At 42.9% G+C, this 16,566-nt stretch overlaps 1 protein-coding gene and 1 non-coding gene across 3 annotated transcripts in view; both read left to right on the top strand.

The window, feature by feature from the left end:
* The window catches only part of Sv2c (synaptic vesicle glycoprotein 2C), a 190,317-nt gene that overhangs the window by 27,728 nt on the left and 146,023 nt on the right, over window positions 1–16,566 (top strand). The window contains exon 1 of one of the 2 annotated variants that reach the window (XM_060385594.1): window positions 8,830–8,852. The exons of the other annotated variant lie outside the window; for it this stretch is intronic. The gene's annotated coding sequence lies outside the window, so the exon portion shown is untranslated. Of the gene's footprint in view, window positions 1–8,829; window positions 8,853–16,566 lie in introns of those variants that run through there. 2 annotated transcript variants of the gene reach the window in all.
* LOC132654921 (U6 spliceosomal RNA) lies at window positions 629–733 on the top strand. Its single transcript, XR_009592523.1, has one exon. It is a non-coding gene; the product is annotated as a U6 spliceosomal RNA (small nuclear RNA).

Below are 16,566 nucleotides of genomic sequence, written 5' to 3'. Positions count from 1 at the left end.
TTTCTTCTTTTGTTAGCATGTGAGCTCCGTGAAGCAGGGATCTTTCTTATTGTACCCTGACTGTTTGAAGTATCTGACACACACAAAAAAGTCTGTAAGTGCATACTCAATGCTGAGAATGAAGACATTCGAAATTAACAAGAGCTCAAGAGTATGCTGTACTTTTGAATTAATGTAGTCCTTCCCCAAATGAAGACAAAAAGGGAATAAATACTAACAGATTTGACTAAGCAGTCTAAGGGAAAGATTTTTCAAAACTCTAATATTTAACTTTTTAGGGAAATCTGTGAACATTTCAAAAATGAAACGATTAACACATTCAGAAGTTTCTACAAGAGTAAAACTAAGGCAAAAAATACAAGGCAAAAACTAAGCTTTTTGCCTAATTCTGGTATTGGACAATGGTACAATTTTGTTTTTATTGTAAGTCCAAGTGTATAATATACAGTTACTTCTGTGCTGACCTTTAGGCCATTAAACACAGCTTAGGAAATACTACCATATATTAGTGGGCTGACCCAGAGTCAGATTTTACAAAATCACAATCCAAATATAACAAGAAAATAATAGTGTTCAAATGACATGTTCACTCAGCAATGTGTTGAGTAGGGAAGAATTGATTATGTAAGTGCTCTCTTGAAGCACACGTACTAAACCTAGAATGACACAGCGAAGAAAAGCACGGTCCCCGTGCAAGAATTACATGCAAACTGGAGAAGCATCCCCTATTTTAAAATAATTATAATTAAATAAGAATAAAGGGTTGACAATTGATTGCATAGAATATAAGAAGACTACTTCAGGAGACCTTCAGAGAATCAATTTTCTGAGTAGAATTAAATTTTATACTGTTCTGTTACGATTAGTTACTTTTAAAATTCTTTTTTTTTTTTTTTTTTTGGATAAAGTGTCTCATTGTGAAATTCTAGCTGGCCTGCAACTCACTATGTAGAACAAAAACTGGCCTCGAACTTGCAGCAATCTACCTGTCTCTGTCTTCTGAATGCTGGCATTATAGGCATAGGACACCACACACAGCTAAAATATTTTGATTTTGAAGTCAGTAAAACATCTACAGATCCTTTTAAACTTTACAGAAAACCAAAGTATGCAAGAGTCACATTGGAAGGAAAGGTCATTCACACTTAGTTTACACAACAAAGTAGGAAAATGTTAGAGCTATTTGTTTTTCATACGTTTTTGGAAGTGTTTAGCTCAATAGAGCACAGGAAACCTTTTTGGGGTAGGCTCTGACCCTCTTGATTGACAGGGTAGGGAGTCAACAAATGATCATAAGATGAGAATGCAGCATTAGAAGTTTTAAAAATATTTAGGGTTTTAAAAATTCTTGGGTTTTTGAAGTAATGTCAAGGACAGATGATTAAAGCTACTTTACAGTCACAGAGATGAAATGGGAATGATGCCTTCCACAAGAGAGGACAGACAGATGCAATGATAAAAGTACAGGAACACAGAGATGGAGGGATGGAGAGTAGGCGAGGTTAGACACGGACAACAGGTGCAGAAACTGCTCCCAAGAAGTATGCTGTAATGTCTGTGTGTCTGTGTAAAGTTTCTGGGTGTAGGGGCTCTTCACATTCTATTCCTCACTGTGTTTGCGCTAGATGCTTTTATGTCAACTTGACAGAGTCTGGAACCATCTGAAAAGAGGCAACCTCAGTTTAAAAAATGCCTTCATAAAATCGGGTTATAGACAGGCTTATAAGACATTTTCTTTTTCATTTTTCTTTTTCCAAAGATTTGTTTATTTTATGTGTATGAATGCTCTCTCTGCAGGTACACCCGCATACCAGAAGAGGGCATCAGATCACATTATAGATGGTTGTGAGCCACCATGTGGTTGCTGGGAATTGAACTCAGAACCTCTGGAAGAGCAGACAGTGCTCTTAATCACTGAGCCATCTCTCCAGGCATTTTCTGCCAGCACCCATGCCAGTGTCGCCATAGTAGCATAAGCTACAGGGCAGGGGATATGCTTTCTCCAGAAATATGCCCCCTGGAAGGTTCCTGGTAAACTCATCCCACTTGGAAAAGAGATGTGTTCTGAAATTTCTACGCTTCTTCAGTTGTGGCTCTGGGGCTGAAATAATAAATTCTTTGATCTTTCTCTGTGACACCTGAAACAGCACAACTAATTTTATAAAGAAATTTATCATTAGTAGATTGTTAAAGGCTTTACTAAAAATAGTAAGTTTAAGAAAAGTAATGAATTAGATTTAGTATTAATAGGCATTAAGAATAGTAAAATAATAATAGGCTCCTTCTTAAGAAATAATAGCATGAGGGGTGCAGCTGGCGGGAGTTTCCCCCTCCCTTTCAGTGCCTTGTTCCTAAGGAAGATCATAAGTCTTGGGCTGGACATATGGGAGGAGGGTTAACAAAGGTGTAGTTAGATTTTGATATAGAGAGGGAATTTGGCAGGCATCTGACTTAGCTCCTGACTTTCTTCTTCACTGGTTAGCAATAATGAAACTATATTTGAGGTTTCTTTTCCTTTGTTTGCTCTGATCAAAAAGTTTTTAGGCCAAGATTACTTGTGGGTACTGCTTTATGTTTGACTGCATTTTGAGTTAAAATGTAAACTTTGTATTCTTGGTAAAAGTCTGAATGTTCTGGGAGGTATGCCAATTTTAAGGTGCCTTTTGTGAAATCATTATAAAAATACTAGCTTGATTTCAGTAAAGTTGCAGCAGAGTCAAAACCATCAAGGTGTCTCTGTCTGTCAATTCTTCGCCGAAACCGTGTCTGCCTGTCCAAAGCCTTGTTCTCCCGAGGACGATGGGAACCCGACTGGGCTGGGTCCGTGGCAATTTTCTTAATTAGTGATTGATGGGGGAGGGCCCAGCCCACTCTGGGTGGTGCTATCCCTCGGCTGGTGGTCTTGGGTTCTATAAGAAATCAGACCGAGCAAGCCAGGAGAGCAAGCCAATAAGCAGCACCCCTCCATGGCCTCTGCATCAGCATTTGCCTCCAGGTTCCTGCCCTGCTTGAAGAGCCCTGGGGAATCACATGGCTATAAAATCCAAGTCCAAAATTCCTGCCCTATAGCAAATGGAGATCAGTGGTTAGTTTAGTTAGCTGTAGTTTTTTTTGTTTTTTGTTTTTTGTTTTTTTAAGTAGAATTATTTGTTTGGCATAAAGAAAGAATGACTGACTTTTATGCTATTCTCTAGGCTTTTCCACTAGCCCAGGATTAGCTGAGGGTTCCCTGCTCTCTGGCAAACAGGAAATGTGAGTGCAGGCTGTCCTACCCTCTATCCCTTTGATGGTCCTTGTGGCTTTATGATTTATGATTATGGAATCAACTAATTTTTGTCCTCATGCATAGAATATTCAAAATGGCAATGTACTGGAGAATTAATTTCCAAGGTGTTACTGTTTATAGTGTTATTAGTATGACTTGCGCTTTCAGTGATGGGAGAATGCTGCAGTTGTTTTATCTGTGCTCATAAACAGTGTGTTCTCTTTCTAAAAATAATTGTGCGTGCACGCACGTGCCTCTGTGTGTGTGTGTGTGTGTGTGTGTGTGTGTGTGTGTGTGTGTTGTCTGTGTCTGTTTATATATAAGTCATGCATGTGAGGATACCAGAACGACTGGGAGCTGGAGATGAAAGCAAGTCCCTTCCTCCAGCAGCACTGGCCATGAAACTGCTTTTGCTTTCCCAAGATAGGAGCAAGAAAAATGCAAACAAATGTTCCCTCCTGGAGTCTTACTGCCATGCGCATTGCTCTGTATGTGGATAACACTGATCACAAGAGGAAGAAAGCCCTTGTCTGGTGATTGGCTGGACTGGAATCATGTTTTCCTCCTGATGAGTCTCACCACAGAGCTCCCCAGTGCTAACCCCAGGATTCTTCTGGAGGATGTTTTGCTGGTAAAGAGCTTGGAGTGCTGAGTTTGGTGATGCTAACTGACCCCTTCTTGGAGGCTCATGATCCATGTCAGCATTTTAAAGGTCCTGAGAAGGCCAGCAAATAGGAGTTAGCTTTGACTGAGAGTGTCAGACAGTCATCTGTTTACCAGATAGTCTTATAATGTGTTCATATCCTTTTAGGTGTTAAAATCTATATTAAAATGAGTGTCTTAGGGTTCTATTGCTGTGAAGAGACACCATTACCATGACAACTCTTATCAAGGAAAACATTTCACTGGGGCTGGCTTACAGGTCAGAGGTTTAGTTCATGGAAACACTGTGGCATGCAGGCAGACATGGTGCTGGAGGAGCCAGGAGTTCTACATCTTGATCCACGGGCAACAAAGGGAGACTGTGTGTGTGCCTCACTGGACATAGCTTGAGCATAGGAGACCTCAAAGCCAACCCCCACAGTGACACACTTCCTCCAACAAAGCCATACCTCCTAATAGTTCCATTCCCCATCAGCCAAACATTAAAACATATGAGTCATTGGTGGTGTGTGGTGGGGGGTTATACCTATTCAGACTGCCTCAGTGACACAGGGAAAGTCTCTCTTGTCATGAGGTTTATCCTGTGGGGTGAGTCAGACAATGTACAGTTAATTCCTATGTACTATGTTGGCAGATGGTGATATGATAAAGGATGCTGTTCAGGAAGTGGTGATTTAGGAACGCTATGGTCCAGGGCCATTGGTGGTACCTTTTTTTTGTTTGTTTGTTTGTTTGTTTGTTTGTTTCTGGAAAAAATGAACTTACTATGTAGCTGAGGATGACCTTTACTTCCTGACCGTCTTGTGTCTGCTTTGCAAAAGAAAGTGGGAGAGTGCATCCAGCAGTTACCTGAGTAAAGAACATTCCAGAAGGGTGGACTAGCAAGCACAAAGATTCTGAGACACAAGGAGGTTCATCATGTTAGAGGCCAGTCTAGCTGGGCAGAGAGAAGCCAGTGGTGACAGTGAAGCTGAGGCACCAAGGACAGGGACAGGAGAAGGAAGGCCCCTTGGGGGTTTTCAAAGGGAATGATGTCTTTTGTCATATAATGAGAATGGATGGGACAAACGTAGGACCAGGAAGACGGAGGAGAGGCCCTCCTAGTGTCCAGGTGACTTGTGACGTTGCCCAAGGTTGGTAACCAGCATCAGAGGTGGGATACAGGTGACAGAAGAGCTGTGTCTGACCACAACTACTCCCTCTTCTTCAGGGAAAACTTCTAAATTATTTCTTGTGATGGGTTTTTGGGCCACCGTTGCATATGATCAGTTGACAGTCGTGTCTTTCTGTCAGTCAGGAATGAGATTTTCTGTGGTGCCAGTTTGAAGTGAGCGTGGAGCCTCCAAAGCTAACAAAGCTAGTTAGATATTTCACTTTGGGTGCATGTGGTCAGCGATGAGTGACACTTGGCTCTAGAAACAGGGTAGTTCCAGCGAGCACTGAAAGTCTGTATCTAGCATGGACATGTGCAGAAGGCGTAGACTGTATCTGGGTTGTGGCCTTGTTTGTTTCCAATCCACACTGAATTCTTACTGTGTTTTCATTAAGCAGCGAACGCCTCTACTTGTCTACCTTTGGGCTACTTAGCTTAATTTAGGCCCTATCCTATTCCATCCTATCAGCATGTAGATGTTATGATATTGTTCTCACAGGAAGTAAAATCCCGAGATGAAGAGCAGCTGCAGGCCTCTATTCTACCTCTTTGTGCTTACGGTTGCCGTGTCTACCCACTGCACAGCATGACGCTGGGCTGGATGCAGGGAACTTTGGGATGCCTTGGGCACTAAAAATCCAAGATGAACTACATCTGAGCCCACAACTGCAGGACATCTAGGTTGTTTCCAGCTTCTGGCTATTATGAATAGAGCTGCTATGGAACATGGTTGAGCAAAGGTCTTGTTAATATAGTTGAGCATATAATAAAAAAATTAATTTTTTTTCATCCAAGATGAGCCAAAACATGGTCCCTTCCCTTCCAGAACTTGGAATCTATCCTTGTGGGTGGATGGCTTCTGACTTTTCTTGCGACTCTTGCTTTGGGAACAGATGAGTTCTCATATGCTGATGTAATGTTCTAAACTCGAAGCACCTCCTGTCCTCCAAACTCTAACTTTTGTAGCCAACTACTGAGTTTAAATATATCTTATACATTTCATTGAATTATGCAATTAAGAAGGAAATCTCTCAGAGGAAGATGAAGCACTCCATCCTTCATTTATATTCTGTGAGTTAATTTGTTCAGCAGGTCTTTTCTCACAAGACAGTAAAGACTTTGCTGGAAAATAAAGGAGAGCTCTCTTTATAGTGTTTCCCTTAACATCTTATGTTGTTCTTCCTAGCTCATGTGCATGCACACATGCACACACACATAGGAAGGTGTGCCTCCAATCCCGATGGGAATCCAGCTGAACCCTGGGTGGAGCACAGAGCGTGGAGTATAGCAATGTTACAGTACCCTTGCTTTTCTCCATGCTCTATGAGGAACTTGTGCATCAATACACTTCTTGGTCCCAAAGGTGCCCCCCTTAGCGCCATAGAGAACCTGTGGGGGTGTTCAAGGAGGCCCTGACACCTCCTTTCTAGAGGCAAGGGAAACAATGAGTTGGGCATTCCATAGGGACGGTGCCCTGGGGATTTTTGTCTCTGAGCTCAGGTGGCGCTGAAGTAAACACAGGCAGCTGCTTTCACAGCCGCCTCCAGGAACCTGGCAAAATGAAATATTTACCAAGTTAAGCTTAGACAAAGCAGAAACAGAGAGCAGAGAACGTGCCGTTTCCAGGCAGTACTGAGGAAAAGCACACCGGCCCATCTTGTTGATACTCCTGGGGCTTAACTGAGGTCTGGGAAAACCGCTAAGTAGGGTAATACAAAGGAGGCAAATCTGATACACTGGTTATGCTTTTAAGCTGCACCAGATCTCTACAGATACGCTGCTAGCATTGCCCTGGTTTCTGCAGCAGGGTGGACAAACAGACAGGCTTATTAGAGCTTTCCCTTGAAGGCTAAACCTTGGGGGACAGGGCAGCCATGGACACTGGAGAGAGTGAAGCTCAGCTCTTCGGAGGCAGCAGGGCACAGCCAACCTACCAGTCACCATTTTCTCCATTCTAGGAAGGAAATCGCAGCTTTACTGTTTTGAGCCATGAATTCTGACTATAAGTTATATTCTTCCATTCTTTAATTTTGAGTAAACTGGCATTCACTGTGCCGATACTGTTGACCAAGTGTGGCCTTCCATGTTTTATGTTTGACAAATCACTGTCCTTAGCCACTCTGAACCAGTACTGGTAGGCTGGTAAGGGCAGAGGCAGTGCTGGAACCCATGTGTGCGGCGTCATTTGTGTCTAAAGCTTAAATCACTTTAATATGTCTGAGTCATCACTTTCTCAAGGGACTCCGAGTTCTTATAAGACTTTGTAGCAGCTGTGCACCTGTTGTGCTGAGGAAATACATGGCAGGAATGACTGCCTTTAGTTTTCCCTCTTCAGATCAAAGTAAGTCCTCAAATGAGCATTTGACTGGCTTTAGAGCAACCTTTAGACATACAGGGTAGAAATACCTAATCTAAAGATGGTGTTGATTTCTTTTTCTTCTACTTCCATTTATTTCACCACAAACAGAGAGAATAAATGACCCTGATTTTGTCACGGTACCTACGGAGCAGCTACCAGGCACAGCTGAATTTCGCTTTGGCTTTTCATCTAACCGTCCTCCTGCCTCTAGCCTGCTTCTAAGGTTGTTAGACAGTTGTAAGTCATTGATTCATTATAGTATGGTTGTAGTCACAATAAACATGTCTACAAATGTTAAAGGGCAGAGCTAATGGGATCAAGGGACAGAGACACCATCTCCAATGACTGGGTGAACCTAGCTCTAAAGGAAACCCTTTTTTGCATCACTGAGCTGAATTCCTCTAGATCCTGTCACTTCCTAGCAAGGCTTAAATGTGGTTCATCCCCTCAGGGTTCATGGTTTAAGAGCTTGATCCCAGAGTGCTGGTCAGGAGATGTTGGAGTGTGGAAGGAATTACATCACTGTGGGACTGCCCTTAGAGAGTTAATGTTGGTCTGACGGAGGGAGTTACACTCACAACAGTGGGTTATCATGAGAAGACCAAGCCTGGCTCCTCCCTGGTCTTTGGCTTACTGACTTACCATGGACTTCTTTTGCATGCAGCCATTTCCTCCCTGCTTGTCTGCTGTGTTGTGATGTGGATTAAGGGCACCCTTGCCAGAGGTAGAACAAATGGAGTTGTGTGATCTTGGGCTTTCAGCCTCTGAAACTCTATGCTAAACAAATTTCTTTTTGTGTGTGTGTGTGTGTGTGTGTGTGTGTGTGTGTGTGTAGATGGATTATGGTATTTTGTTGCAGCAATGGAGAATTAGCTGATGCATTTCTCATCTCAGACTGAAACACAAGCCTCCTTCCATGACCTCCAAATGCCCCTAATGAGTTGTCCCTACTCACTTTTCTTACTTCTCTCCCCCTGACTTATTTAGCTACCCACCTACCCTGTCTTTCTCTACCCAAGAGCCCTCGCTCTTGCACGCTGTTCTGTGTCTGAGTAACAGCATGACTTACGTCCTGGCTGTAGTCAGCTCATAGTCAAGCTCATCTTCCAACCAGCACTCTCTGGACCACTCTTCTGCCAGGCTGCCCTGCATGACCCTTTGGGCAGTCACAAGCTGTGTGTAATCATTGTGGTTCATAGTGTTCCTTTTCTGTTCTGGACAACACAGCTCTAGGACATCAGTATGGAATGTTTCATGGAGCAGTGCTGTACTGAGTCCCCACCATGCCTTGTTTTTATTTGTAGGACTCACTGCTGCATGAAATTGTGTTCCTCTGCTTCATTGTGATGACTGTTGCTGTGCAATCAGGGACTTAGTGTGTCTTGTTGAGGCTCTGATTTTCAGCTCCTAAGGTAAGGCCTGGTATGTCAGAGGTTCTTAATAAGCAGTGTGTGAACGCTCTTTTAATCAGTGTGGAAATAAATGGGAGTCACAAAGGGAAGACTACTGTCTTCCCCAGCCCAGCTACATGTCTTCCAGACCAGGATTCCTGAAAGGAATTCAGCCCCTGGCTTTGCCCATTTTGGGGAACCATTTTTTTCTCACATGGTTCTCAAGTCCCAGGGTAAGAGGCTCATTCACAGATGACCCTCTTCAAATCTGGCAGTCTCTTATTGCTGGGGACAGAATGACAGAATGCCATTGGTCTTTAATGGAAATGACTGCTTCTCTGCTACTTAAAACGAGGAATTGCATGTGTTGCTTTTTTTCTTTCTTTCAGCTGAGTGTTCTTTGTAACGCAGATTATATGAATTCTCCTCGAGCATCTGATCTTCCCAAAGGGTTATAGGGTGCTAGTGATGACTTGGAGACAGAATCTAGGACTGCTGAACTCTTCTTAGGCTCAACTGAGGGTGCCCTGGGTCTGCTTGCCCTCCTCACGCTGAGCAGTGTCTGTGAATGAACATGGTGCCAGAGAAGAGCGTGGGTGTCCAGGAGCTCAGCAAAGGCGACCTGTTCTCAGGCTTCCCTTCCTTGAGTGTCCTCTAGTGAGTCTGACTCAGTCTTTGCAGCCCTGCTCTGTGATGGGTGCCCCCACTGATGCTGACGTTCTGCAGGAGACTGCTTCCAGACCCTCTGATGCATTTGACAAGAGCAAAAAGAGCTTGTGGCCAGAGTATATGCTGTGGTCTGAGAGACCAGTAAGCAAATTACAAATCAACATAAAAATGTTTTATATGTATGTGTGCATATATGTATGTATGTATGTACATACCTTTAATGAACCAATTGTTCATTAAACAACTGGCAAAATAAAGAACTATATAAACATCACTGAGTAGCATTAAGGAAGGCTTACATGATATACTTATCATGTACTGAGTGAGTTGATTTGTAAATCTAGTGTAAAATTAATTGAAAATTCTTTGAAGAAATGGCTAAGCAACTCTAAAGTTGATTTGGAAGAGAAAACAGATGAAAACAATAAAAATATACTTGAAAAGGATGAGTCATGAAGGGAACATGAACTGGTATAAAATACAGCAAAGAGGCTGAAAGTCAAATGAGTAAGGCTAGCAGTAGAAGAGCATCTTTGAAGCAGAACACAAGTCTGAAGAGACATTAACCCATGTAAGAACTTCATTCCTTGTCAGAGAGATATACTAATAACTGTTTCTGAAATAGTTGGTAGCTAGCCCTACCTCACACAATATACAGAATAAGTTACAGAAATAAACATTAAACAATTAAACAGAAACTAATTCTCTTACAGATGCATATTTTAGCAGCTCAACGGGGCCTTCAAAAATTTGCTAACAAGGCAGAAAACACGAACAAAGAACCTAGTTAAGTACATTATGGCAAAACTTCATTGTAGATAAGACCATCTGAGAAAAATATTTGTAGCACATACTGAGGTTCCTGTCCTCTTAAAATTCGATAAGCAAAAGACTGTGCTAGTGTCTTGTGTCTGCTTACCAAAGCGCTGCAAACTGAGTGCTGAATTTGTCCCCTCTCTGTTCTAGAGGCCAGAACCCTGGCGTGGTGGCCTCTCTCTGTTCTAGAGGCCAGAACCCTGGCGTGATGGTGCCAGCAAAGCCACAGTCTCACACAGATTTTCCCTTCCTTTTCTCCAGGGTTGGTAGGCCTAGGATCCCTCAGCTGCTGGCTGTTGCTGTAGTCTCTGTTGCTTCCCTTTCGTGTATTTTCTGTCATCTCTCACAAGGACAGTTGTCCCTGGATCTGTGTCATAACCACATAATCCAGGGAGGTTTCATCTCAATATTTCAGTACAATTATCTAATTTTTTTTTTACAGCTGAGGTAATATTTTTTATAGTCTGGTGACTAAAACAAGGACATATCTTTTTGGAAGCAATCACTAAACTTACTGTCCACCTAAAATGAGAATGGCACAGGATGAACATTTTCATGAGAAATGTTTGATTTTTCCGGAAGTCAAATGCAACTTAAAATGATACAACATGCCTTTTATTCCTCTCAGCCACCAATTTCTGATATAGGTGAGAACACAGGGAAATAGGGCATGTTTTTTAACCTTCCTGTATGACAATACACTGACTCTAAAATTATCAAATTTGGGTTTTCCTTTTGACCTCAGGAATTCTCAGCACACATTGCTAAGATTAAAATAATAAGAAAGTAAAACAGCCTAATTGTCCAATGGCAGGGGTCAGGTCAGATGAATTATAGCCCAATGTAAATTAAAGTGGTAGGATGCTATTTAAAAGCAAGAGAAAATTGCAGTATTAAAGCTAGTTATAGAAGCGTCCACCCTTGGACCAAGACAGTGGACTGAGTGCATTTCCACTCTCCCCAACCCTATACCCTAGTCCATGCCCTGAGTAATATTTCAAATATCATTTAAATTATAAACAACTGATCCCCGAAAGACAAAAGAATCCTCAGAGAATAGAAATGGAAAGGAAGACAAAGGTAGCATGGGGACCGAGATTGTGCTGCAAGTTATGACTAGTGGTGTTTCACAGACAAGCTGGGAGGGGGGAACACACTGACCACCCCTTCCTGCTACGTTAGACAATACCACCCAGTCAAGATGGAAGCCCCAGCCTTACAGCATCTGTGCACATCTGGGAATCCAGAAGCATTGACAGCGAATGATAGGCAAACTAGTTTAGCAGTTTGTCACCTCTTTGGAGCTATAGCAGAGAAAAATCACAAAGCCCTGTTTAAAAAACAACGAAAATCCAGAAAACCCACAGTTAGCTTCACAATTGCAGCATCCTAAGCTGAAATGAATCTGTAGGAGTAGTTCTATTTTTTTTTTTAAAGATCTGCTTTCACTTTTAAAGCTTACTAAGGATAAAGGAACTTTCATTTTGTGTTTCTATCTATTGATAAAATATTAGAAACTGAACCTGAGAATGTTTCTCTTTATCACAAAAATCTGCAAGGATATCCAGTCAGTTAACAGAGCTGTGATGTTACTGCTCATCAGGCAGCTCCTGAGAAAAGCCACTACCCACTCATGGGCTTGTGAGGGTGAAATGAAACAACAGCTTTCTGTTGTTATGGAACCTCGAGCTTCCTTAAATGACCTTGGGAGTTTCCAGAGATCCTCAGGGGATGCTCTGGGAACTACTACTCTAAAAGGTACGCTGACAGCCGAAACTTACTAAACAAGGGGAAGTCCTTTTATGGCTTGAGACAGCCACTGACCCAGCACGTAGGAAACTTCACACTGCAGGAGTTACAGACGTTACAGTGGTCTGAGCAGGGCTTCGGCACACACGTGTAGTGTGATCTGACTAGTGCCGTGCTCTTACTCCTGCGCAGTCTAAGTGTTCAGAGTAAAATTGCTGTTGGGATGAATCTCTCTGTCTCTCCCTCTGCCTCTCTTTGTCTCTCTCTGTCTCTTTGTTTCTCTCTTTGTATGTGTGTGTGTCTATTCACAAGACAGACAGAGAGAGACTGAGAGACAGGAAGAGAAATGGAGAAACACACACAAAGATTGCTTGTATATAATTTGAAATAATTTTAAATTATTTTCCCAGGATGCCTGCTATGAGCTAATATCTTCCTTCTTTTTTTAAAGGACATGAAGTAGAGGGTGAATTTAGAAAGAGTTAAGGGAAAAAATGTAGAGTGAGTCTGATCAAAATATATACTATAAAATTCTCAGACTTGATAAAATATATTTAAATTCCTTTCTCCAATATTTCATTGTGATAAAATAAACCAAACCTAAAAATTTCCACTTAAATATCTTTAACTGTATATTCATAATATTCTACAACCATCACCACCATCTTTTTTCATAACCCTTCATTTTGTAAAAATGGAAGCTCTTTATTCTTTTTCTATTTGTTTTGTTTTTGTTTTTCGAGAGAATGTTTCTATGTGTAGCCTTGGTTGTCCTGGACTCTTTTAGAAGACCAGGCTGGCCTCAGACTCACAGAGATCCTTCTGCCTCTGCCTCCTGAGTGCTGGGATTACAGGTGTGGGCCACCATACCTGGCCCATTCTTTATGCTTTTAATAACAGCTCTCCATTCATTGATTCTCTCTGCCTCTGGGAACTAAGTTTCTTTCATAATAAGCCCCTCTGTATAATCCCTGCATACCAGGCATTTGCAAAAAGTCTAGATGATTCCCAGCCTACTGGTGTGTGCTGTCCTTTACCACAGATTCATTTACACCACAGGCTCACAGTTTTACTAAAAGGTCGTTGTTATGGTGCTTAAGTGGATGTGCTCTGGAGTGGTACTGCCTGACTTGGTTTTGTCTCCTTTGAGACAGGGCTTGCTGTGTCACCCAGTCTGTCCTTACAGTCACTGGGTAGAAAATCAACTAGATGTTGTTATGGGTACCAGTATGCAGTGGGTGCGCAGTGTTTTTAAATCTATGTAAAGCACAAATCAGAAAGATGCGCTATCCCAGCATCTGAAAAACACGCACAAGTTTTAGGAAGGAAGAACATCCCAAGAATGTTTATGGTAGTGATGGAGAGGGATAAAAGAGAGGGAAAGACTGAAGGTAGGGGCTCTGTGGAGAAATAGAACCTCTGTGTGTGTGTGTGTGTGTGTGTGTGTGTGTGTGTGTGTGTTCATGCACGTGGGCCGTGTGTGGTGGGAACTTGTGTGAAGCAACTTTAAAATACTGTTTGTATATGTATATGTACATGTGTATTCGTTGTGTGTGTGGTAACTGTTAGGCCCAGCAGGAGCCTGATTGCCCGAGAGACAACTGAAGGAAACTCTTGGAGACCTTATTGACGCAAATGCACGAGGTTTACTCAGGCCATCGTTGCTAGGCAATGTTATCTCTCAGTTATCAGTCTGGTCACTCTTTTACTACAGGGTGGACGCATGGGTCTTGTCTCAGTCTGCCCGCTTCTTCCTTTTGTCCATGTCCTTCTGCTTTCTGGAAAAGTACTGAGAGAACTTAGTTTAACATGGGGTATAAAATTCATAAAGAAAGATGTAAAGCTAACTTGTTCCTTTCAGTAACATGCATATATGCATGTATTTTCCTGTGCATGTGGGAGCCTGAGGTTGATGTTGGAGATCTTCCTTGATGGGTCTTTCATATTCTTTGAAACAGGATCTCTTAATCAAACCCACACACACACAAACCACACACATACATACACGTATACATACATATACACAATATACCTACACCACACATACACACATACACACAATAAACACACAAACACATACACACACACACATACACACACACACATACACACAATAAACACACAAACACATACACACACACATACATGCACCCCAGATACATGCATACACATACCACACACACACACACTGTGAACATACGAATGCTTAGTTTGGTGAGGACTATGCCAAGTATGTATGAAGCCTTTTATGTACAGCCCTGTGTTTTTTTCGGGTTCTTTCAATCCAATAAAATAACATGGTAGTCCCCACCTGTCAGATAAGAATACTGAAGTGTAGAGGGACTAACAGGTCCAGGCCGCGGGATTTGTCAGAAAAGCTGGGGCTCAGCCTCAGGTGGGTCTGAGAACAAGGCTTGTGCCTTAATCTCAGCCGCCACACTCAACGCTCCCACCGGGGTGTGGGTGAGTGCTCCCACCTGTTCTGTACTTTTCCTCCCAGTACTAAAAGTGTTTCACCACCTCTCCTCTAAATTATGTTGTGCACTTTGAAGGAAAGGTGTTGGAGTTAAGGTGTTGGAGTTGCTGATGGCGTCTTTCATCAATGATGCCTTTAAATGGACAGTAATTCCCAAGTGCAGTCTTGCTTGTTCATGCAAGTGACCAAATATGGTGGCTGTCTTTCTAAAGAAAACACGGTGTTAAATAAGGTGCGGTGACCCAGAGGGCAGGAATGTAGGCACGGGCTCAAGACTGCCACAGTCTCCAAAGATACTTTCCATCCAACGGGACTCCTTCGCCGTGAGACAAGGGTGGTAATTGTGTGCTTTGCAGAGGATTGAATGACTTGAAGTTTACACTGTTTTTAAGACAGAATTTGACATTAATGAAATCAGGATTTCCAGAACTGGCCACTGCAGCTCATTTGTGTAGCCAGCTCATTATCTAGGGATGCTCTCTTGCCCACCTTTGGAGACCGGGGTTACAGGCATGCTGCCAGCATTCACATGGGTCCCTGGGATCTGAACACCAGTCCTTTGCTTCTGCAGAGAGAGTTTCTACTGCTGAGCCATTGATAGCCCTAGCTTATTGGTTTTTAGTGAATCAGGCAGGGCAGGGCGCCCAGCATGCACTACCTCTGTAACTCATTTACAAACAGAGAGATGCTACCTGCAACCAATAGCCTTGCTATTGGCCATCTCTCCTGAGTCACTCTGAGAACTACTGCTTTCAGTCCAAGTGTGATTTTTTTTTTATTAGTTCACTTTGCGTCACTGTAACAAGTATCTAAGCGAATTTTAAAGGAAGGATTTCTTTTGCCTCCACACCAGAGGTTGCAATCTAGAGCCAGCTGATTCTGTTGTTTGTGAGTCAGTGATCAGGCAGATGTGTGTGGTAGAGAAGAAATACTCACCTCATGGGGGCCAGAAAGCAGATAGCAAGCTGGAAGGAAAGAGAGGACCCTGGTACAAGATTGTCCCCAAGGACAAGCCCCCAGTGACCAACCTCATACAGCTAGGGCCTGCCTGTGGAAGTAACAGCACTTCCAAAGTGCAATGAGATTAAGGGTCTGTCAGTGTCTACATTCAGAGACAGCATGGATAAAGCTTGGAGGACTTTCAGGGTGGAGCTGTGAAGGCCCGTGCGTCACACTGCCTTTTTCTGCGTCAGGCTGGAAGTGGGCTCTGAAAAGGAAGGCCTCCAAGAACAAAGCCTGTTCTACTTCTGTGACTGTCAGTTTCCTACAGATACACCTGCTGGGGAACGGGAAACTCGTGTGCCCATTTGGGGTGTCTTGGGAGTCTTTGTTGTCTTTTGTCAACGGTGAATGTGGGGTGGGGAAAACGCAAATTGGCAAAGTAATGACAGTCTGAGAACTGAACAGTGAGGGGCTGAGTGCAAGGGAAGGAGTTTGGGGGAAGTTTCTGGCTTTCTCCACCGCGCCTTCCCAGTGTATATGTGTCTCCTGAGTCAAGGTCCCCCTTACAGCGCTTTTTAAAATGTATTTCTTAATGCTTGAAGAATTTCTTACAATGTATTTTGATATAACCACATCCTTCAACTTTTCCCAGATGCACCCTCACCTCCCCACCCATTCAACTTTGTGCCCCTCCCTCTTTTAAAAAAGAACTCATCTAGTTTAAGTCCAGTTGGTGCTGCCTGAACACTGCTGAAGTGTGGTTGATCTGCCAGGGGATCAGCCTTGAGGAAAACAGAGCCTGCTTCTCCCAGCACCTGTTGATCATCAACAGCTCGTCAGCTATCGTGGCAGTGTCTTCCCACCTCCCCTGTCTCTGTGCTGGGATGTTTTCTAGCTGGAGCTTGCCCAGGCCTTGTGCATGCTGTCACAACCACTGTGATTCCATGTGTGTAGCTGGCCTGTTGCCACTGGGAAATGGTTTTCTTGCAGTCACCCACCATCTCTGGGTCTTAAATCTTTCTGCTCTCTCTGCACTAATGGTCCCTGCGTCTCAGGGGAGCCTTTTGAGACATGCCGCTTGTG

This window comes from Meriones unguiculatus, chromosome 6, assembly GCF_030254825.1.
Source record: "Meriones unguiculatus strain TT.TT164.6M chromosome 6, Bangor_MerUng_6.1, whole genome shotgun sequence".
NCBI lineage: Eukaryota > Metazoa > Chordata > Mammalia > Rodentia > Muridae > Meriones > Meriones unguiculatus.
The sequence above is the reverse complement of the archived record's forward strand: the minus strand, read 5'-3'. Positions and strand labels throughout refer to the sequence as shown.